Genomic DNA, 7586 nt, shown 5'->3' on the forward strand with positions numbered 1-7586 from the left:
TTATTTTGCTGAATTTTTCTTCAGATCTTGGGGTGTATATCAGTTATACCGATAGGAGTTAATTGATGCATAATTGGATAGTTGAAAAAATGCCGTCAGTTACAGCTTGTATTGATTTAACGTGTACGAAAGATAAATACACCAAATTGTAAATAAAAATACAAATATCTTACAGATGAAGGTGGTCATTAAAAATACAGATGCCATGCAGACACAACAGGAATCGATTTGACACACATTTTTATTCAATAAAGATATCTTTTTCATTTAAACGGATTTTTCTCCCGGTGATCATAATGACGTCTCCCTGTTGTATCGCCATTAATATGATGTAACCCTATTTTTAACCAGTCAAAATACTTCTAGTGTAAAAATGGCGGAAAAGGTTGAAGAGGTGGTTGGGGGTAACATTATCAATCTGCCGAGAAGCTAAATCCAGTCTAGCTCACATATTTTATCTATTTTATCTTTGTTTTTTGTTACCTGTATACACTTCACATGCGGTAAACGCAAAATCTTCGCCCGGGATTGCAGCCATCATAGTAAGATTTGCTTTGGCGGGCTTCCGGTTTAGGGAGAATAAACTAATAAAAAATATTGGAAAGAGATATCTCTTTCTCTTTGAGAGATATCTCTTTCAATGATTAAAGAGATATCTCTTATACTTTGAGAGATATCTCTCTAGGAATTCCTAGAGTGATATGTCTTTAAGTGAAGGGGATATCTCTCAAAGTAAAAGAGATATCTCTCGGAGTAAAAGAGATATCTTTTCAAGTGAAAGAGATATCTCTCTTATTGCAAGACATATCTCTTAAAATATAAGAGACATCTCTCTAAGTGAAGGAGATATCTCTCAAAGTGAAAGAGATATATCTAAGTGAAAGAGATATCTCTAAACGACATATCTCTCTTTTTTTTGAGAGATATCTCTTAAATTTAAGAGATATCTCTCATTTCAAAGAGATATCTCTCATTTCAAAGATATATCTCTTTAAAATAAGAGATATCTCTTTAATTTAAAGAGATATCTTATTTTTCGAATAGTAAAAGGGCTTGCCATAAAGCTAGGCCAGCTGTGAACATCGTGAACGCAATCCAACTCATGTTTGTTTTTATACCATGTTATTTATATTCTGGAGCGTGGTTGGTTTCTGCAATTCATTGAAATACACAATTTGATAATATTCGTGTTTCGCTTGTTTACACCGTACTCCAACAACATTTTGTAAATGATTTTAGTTTCTGAATTGCAAATTGTCATATAAACACCCCAAATAGACCGGAAACTTGAATAAAAAGTCATGGAATGTACACACAAAATCTGCTGATGAATTTGTGTGTGGGTATTGTGTGCTTGTGTGTGGGTACACGTCTTAGGATGTTTCTCGACGATATCTTACTAACATCTTACGTTAGGACGTCCTAACTACTAAGGAATTTTTTTTATTCCTTTACATGTATTTATACACAAGGTATTCGTGACATTATTTATTTATATGAATATTCTTAATTCAGATACCGTGAATTCAATATAACTATTTCATAAATTAGGAAATTTTAAGATTATTTACTACTTTAAATAGAGTAGAAAAACAAACGGATATTGATAATCGAACCTATGTATGTTTAATATACTAGTATATATGTAATTATTTCACGATGAAAGCAATTCAAAACCACTGAGCCATGCAATACTCGTGTAAGATTGTTTAAAAATCGAACCGATATGTACTCATGTCAAAGTCTTTGATAACAATAATTCAACAATCCTTTTTCCGACACGAATCCAACAGGTCTGAATTTGATTTGTGAGTTGTGCGGATTAATGTATTATCGTGAGTTAGAAGTTGAAGTTCTACTTGATGAAGTAGGGGGGAAAAGACATCTTATTTAGTAGACTATCTAACATCGTTACAAATACAGGTTCAAGTTCTTTAAGAGGGATAGAACTTGTGGGAAGATACATGTGTGGATATATATTCGTTCATCCACTCACAGATCCTCCTGTACTAGTGACATTAAGAAGAATGCATCACGGCCCAATAGTACCGGTAGGCTATGGAAACCACGAAAGTCTGTATTTACTCACAATTAAGTAATCTTGCGGGTTGTCAATGTCCAATATCTTTTCACGGTATTTGTGAGCTCTTCGCTCCAATATTATGGCTGTAGCCATGTTTTTGCAAGCTTAGGATACTCTTAGGACAAGGTTATGCTGTCCTAAAGTTAGGATGAACTTAAGACGTGTCCTAAATTTAGGAAAGCTTCGAGAACCTGAGTTAAGACCTAGACGTGTCCCAAGACATACTTAGGACACGTTTTAGTCCTAAGATAGCTTCGTGAACATGCCTGCAGCATTTTAAAAGTGTTATTTTAATAGTTTTCCCCTTTTTAAAAATATTGTGTATTTGTATGTGTGTGTGTGTTTAATATTTTCCCTTTAAATAACGTGTTTATTGTGATGTACAGTAAACTTCCATATTGCATACATTTGTAATCTTTGAAAACCATACAGTCTGAGAATTTAAAATGGTTTCATCTTTTCCTTCGATTTAAGATTTTGAAATGTGGGCAAAATATTGGATCCCAAGGTGATTGCATTCACTTTTTTACAGGGATAATTTCGTCGCCTATTAACCATTGATTTGAGAAGGCATTGTAAGACTTACCGAATACCATAATACATGATTTTCTAGCGTTGAAAGCAAATCTCAAATTTACAAGAAAAATTGTATGCTACATCCAACATATTCTAGAGGAAGTGTAAACTTGACGATAAAAAGGCAATATCATCGGCCAGAGTTGGGGTCGATGATTCTATACTATGAATTCCGAAGTTTTTATTGGTGTGACGAAGTTCATTAAGTAAATCATTGATATAAACCGTATTTAGAAATCCAGGTAAGACACTACCTTGCCGTAGTCCTTGTTCAACTGGGAACCAGTCTGATTGTTGGTAATTTACAATTACAGCACTCTTCGTATCAATGTGGCAGTCATCTATCAATGTCCATAACTTTCCCTTTATACCTATTTCGTCAATGTTGCAAAGCAATCTCTTTCTCCATACTGTATCAAGTGCTTTTCGGCTGTCTAGAAAATAAACATATACACGTAATCCGTTTTCATTGTGATGTAAAATTGTTTCCTGAAGGGCAAATGCAGCTGTGATCGAGCTTAAACCTTTATGAAAACCTTGTTGTTGAGGATTAGGGCATTTCTCTTTGAATGTTACGTTCATACTCCTAGTGTAGATGATCCCCCCCCCAAATACAGTAGATGGTCAGTAGCTGTCAGGAGAAGTCTTTTGTTTGTTTCCATCCTTAAAAATTGGTACTATAAAACCTTGTTTCCATCCCGAAGGAATTTTATCAATTTTCATTGTACTGTTGAATAAAAGGTGAAGATAACGAACAGTGATCAATCTCATAACTCCTATAAGCAATACAAAATAGAGAGTTTTGGAGAACATGAATAGGGGTCCCCTAGACACATCAGAGGTGGGATCAGGTGCCTAGGAGGAGTAAGCATCCTCTGTCGACCGGTTACTCCGACATATGAAGCTAGTCTGCCAATACAACCTATCATTGGGTCAAATGCTGTCTGACGTGTATCATGCCGATTGTTAGGCCGTCTTTGGCACACTGGTTTTGACTACGGATAACTCAGTTTACCTGCTCAAGATATAGGGCTCACGGCGGGTGTGACCGGTAGACAGGGGATGCTTACTCCTTCTAGGCACCTGATCCCACATCTGGTATATCCAGAGGTCCATGCTTGCCCCACTCTCTATTTTGTATTGCTAATAGGAGTTATGAGATTGATCACTGTTCGTTATCTTCACCTTTCATCTAAATGTCGTGTTGAAGCAAGAGCTTTTTTCTTTTCATGTAGAAGCTTTTGAATAAATTCTGCTTCATATGGAAAAAAAACCCAGGTCAGCTAACAAAGGAGCACAATTTGTGCCCATGGGAATTCCAACAGACTGTTGGAAGACTTGATCACCAAAGAGTACTAAGATATTGTCAATGGGGAACTCCAGCATATTTTTTATTTCAACTTCATCAGAGTACTTGTGCGTGGAATCAGAGTGGTGTTTAACAAAGTAATTCTTTTAGATGACTAATCACTAGAAATGAATATTTCCTTTTCGTTCAAGAAGCAACAGTCTGTGATGTCAAAAAGCCTAAATTTTAATTCATCGTGAGGAATGGTCGTGTAAAGTGTTGAAAAGTCATACGTTTTTATGTTGTTGATTTGAGAAAAGTTTTGCGATTTCAAATATACTAATTGTTCTTTAGATTTTTTTAGAATCACATTTGGTTTACACTACTTCTGGCATATGTTGTGCCACAGTACGTTTGAAGTTTCTCCTTCACAGTTGTTAATATTTTCGTGAGAAGCAAAGATAGGGGCTTGGTAGAACATTTACTGGATCCACCAATGTATCTTTCTTTGTAAGGGTTTTTATGTATTGTGAAGTTTAGGAATTTAGTATAGGTACAGTTACTCATTTTCATTCATCCCATTGACTGGGATATTAATGTGTCTAAAACTGAAGCATGGTTTTGAAGAATGTCATCTTTTGAAAGGGCAACTGGAGCATAAGTACGATTACGAAATGTGGAATTAATCCGACTTAACTCACTATGAGTTAAGTCCTGTTATTGAAATGATCAGAACAAGTATTTGTTGTTCAGGCAAAGAAACATAACTCTTACAATCAATTGAATTGCACGGTTTTGACACTATCTCCCAAAATATCTATTATGACACTTTCCCGCTTTCTAATCGATGTGTATATATAGTGCGCAAGCGCTAATTGCTAGTCCTTTTTTAGTTGCATGTCAACGAAAATCCAAACCCTCCCTCCCCTCCCCCTCTTTTCTAAGCATATATGCATATCATCTTTGTTGCGTTTTTGCTGTCTCTCTTTTTGTGTATTTTCAGATCCATTTTGTCAACGTGACTCGACTCTCCGCCTTCACGAAGCGTCATGGCTCTATGAATGTACGAGGTGTCAGTGGCGTAGTGGTTAGGCGGTCAGACTCTCGACCGAAAGGTCGTGGGTTCAAGTCCTGGCCGCGGCAGGGCTGACGTTGTGTCCTTGGGAAAGACAATTTACATCAATTTCCTCACACCACCCAAGTGTAAAAGGGGTACCTGGCTATAGACAGTGAAAGGTATTAGAATGTTAGTGCACTAGCTGCTTGTAATGGCAGCTTGCACTGTATGCTTCCTAGGAGGCTGAGAAAGTTCTAGATTGATATAAGGTCTGCCGGGGTAATAACGTACATTGCTTATTGTAAAGCTGCTTTGAGCAGCATACGCTGGAAAAGGCGCTATATAAAACCAATCATTATTATTATTATTATAATAGACAATCGCTGAATTTTGCTAAGCCTGCCACATATTTTGTTTCAGTCCAGGTCCGTGGCCAATAATTGGGCTTATTGACATTGAATGATTGATTGGTATATTGGTGGATTGAAATATTGATTGATTGAAAATATTGAGTGAATTATTGATTGATTGACTCAAACATGAATGGACTATTGATGCTACAATATAACTATCCAAAAGTCATTGTAGATCATGCATTTCATTACAGAGTGTATATGATATACATACTGATGGTTTGTACTGATATGAACATTGTCGTTGAATTGGAAATATGTTTTTATTAAGTAAAGCCATGACAAAGACTGCCAATACGTGTTATCGTTCTGTTCTATTGAAATAATGCCAAGTTCGTTTAAAATACAGTATTAATAATGACACTTACAAAGACAACGTTGTTACAAGCTTTGTCAGAACCAAACCATATTCCTCATGTAACCTATCTAATTTTTTGATCACTTCTTGTTTACTAAACACAGAAGGATAGATAAGACGTGCTTTTGTTTTGATGTGTCTAATACGGGATTTTGATATTCCTCTTATACTTTCAATCCATCCTGACAAGGTACCAAGTTCTTTTTCATATTTAGCCCATCCTTTTGCAAAATCTTTGACAGAATTCAAGACAGAGATGAAGTTCTGTCGCCAATTGAAAGACCGATGTTCTTTGAATTTAGGATCCTCCAAAATAAGTGATTTCAGATCCTCATTACAGGTCCTCATTTCCAACTATATATACATCACCATTTATTACATGTCTATCTGGACGACAAAGAACAAGAACACACAGGTGGATTAAATAAATCTAGGCACTGCAAAGGTTGTTTGTAATTAAATTTTTTGGATGCAATAGTAGAAGTATATTTGTAGGAAATACAGGGTGTAGACTTGAACTTGAAATATGTTGGAATATAAGAATGAACTATTTTATGAAGAAGAAAGTTGCTTATGCTGACGGCATCTATTCTTTTGTTAGTAAATTTGAGTTAAAGAAATTGGCGACACGATTTGGAAGGAATATCATCCATGACCCGTGGTGGTTTAAAGAGCCTGTGATGGACAACATCCATAATCCTAGAGTCCAGTCTATATTCTGTTGTTGAAACTTCCAAGTGTGGACTAGCTTTGGCTTCTTCAAATAACGTATTCAAAACTCTCAATGGACTAGAGTAAAGTTTTGTGCGAATATGATGTGGACCTAATTGTCGGTTGACGTAAGGTAAAAGTGAATCAACGTAAGGTAAAAGTGAATCAAACGTGACATCGTGTATACTTGGTCTTATTAATGAACGATGTCAATAACTGCGTTTACTTCTTCGTGTATAAGGAAAAAGTCCCATCACATTCACGTTATTTCCTTGTGGACTCGTCAAATTTCTTACACTGAATACATTATCATTGCATCGTATGGAAATGCACTACCTCGAGTGATTTTCTCGTTGTCTACGAAAGGGGGTACATAAAGTTGGATTGTTTGTATAATGGTTAATTTTTTCAACACCCCTGACCCTCATGGAGAAGATGGTGTGGTCAGGGGAATTTAAGTGTTTATAGAAAAGTCTGTTACCACCGTTATTTATTAATGTCATGCAACGTTCTAGAACACCTTACCGGTGTTGTCTTGAACTTATAACTAACGGTGTGTCCTTGAATACGTAAATACCGGTGTTTCCTTGAACACATAGCAACTGGTGTTTCGTGAATACGTAACTACCGATGTTCTCTTGAACACGTAACGACCGATGTTCTCTTGAACACATAACTACCGGTGTTTCCTTTAATACGTAAATACCGGTGTTCCCTTGGATATGGAGCTACCGGTGCTCTTTTCCATTACTGCTCAATTTTTCCCCCTGATCATTAGATATTAAAAAGAGGTATATAGGATATAACGGTCACGTGAGTAACATGCAACAATACTTCAATAGACAGCTCAATGACGCAAGCTGTGATTTGTTAAAAATGAAAATGAATTGCCCATAGCTTTTCAAGATCAATGTACAGAATTAAAATCTTTGGTCGAAGGATAGGGAATTTCACAATGCTAATACACACCAAACTTTAGTGAAAATGACCATGCAATTTAAGAGAAGTTGATTATGCACAAATGGTAACACACGACAGAGGACCAGTGGATGGCGATTGACCACTAGCAAAATATAGGTCACCTGAGTGACTCACGAAAC

The 7586-nt window shown here is 36.1% G+C and overlaps 1 protein-coding gene across 1 annotated transcript in view; it reads right to left on the bottom strand.

Moving 5' to 3' along the window:
• The window catches only part of LOC125681160 (uncharacterized), a 67992-nt gene extending 64899 nt beyond the window's left edge, over window positions 1-3093 (bottom strand). Inside the window, exon 1 of the mRNA XM_048921110.2 lies at window positions 2914-3093. The gene's annotated coding sequence lies outside the window, so the exon portion shown is untranslated. The remainder of the gene's footprint in view (window positions 1-2913) is intronic.
• Between the last annotated feature and the right edge of the window lie 4493 nt (window positions 3094-7586).

This window comes from Ostrea edulis, chromosome 2 (assembly GCF_947568905.1).
Source record: "Ostrea edulis chromosome 2, xbOstEdul1.1, whole genome shotgun sequence".
NCBI classification, from domain to species: domain Eukaryota; kingdom Metazoa; phylum Mollusca; class Bivalvia; order Ostreida; family Ostreidae; genus Ostrea; species Ostrea edulis.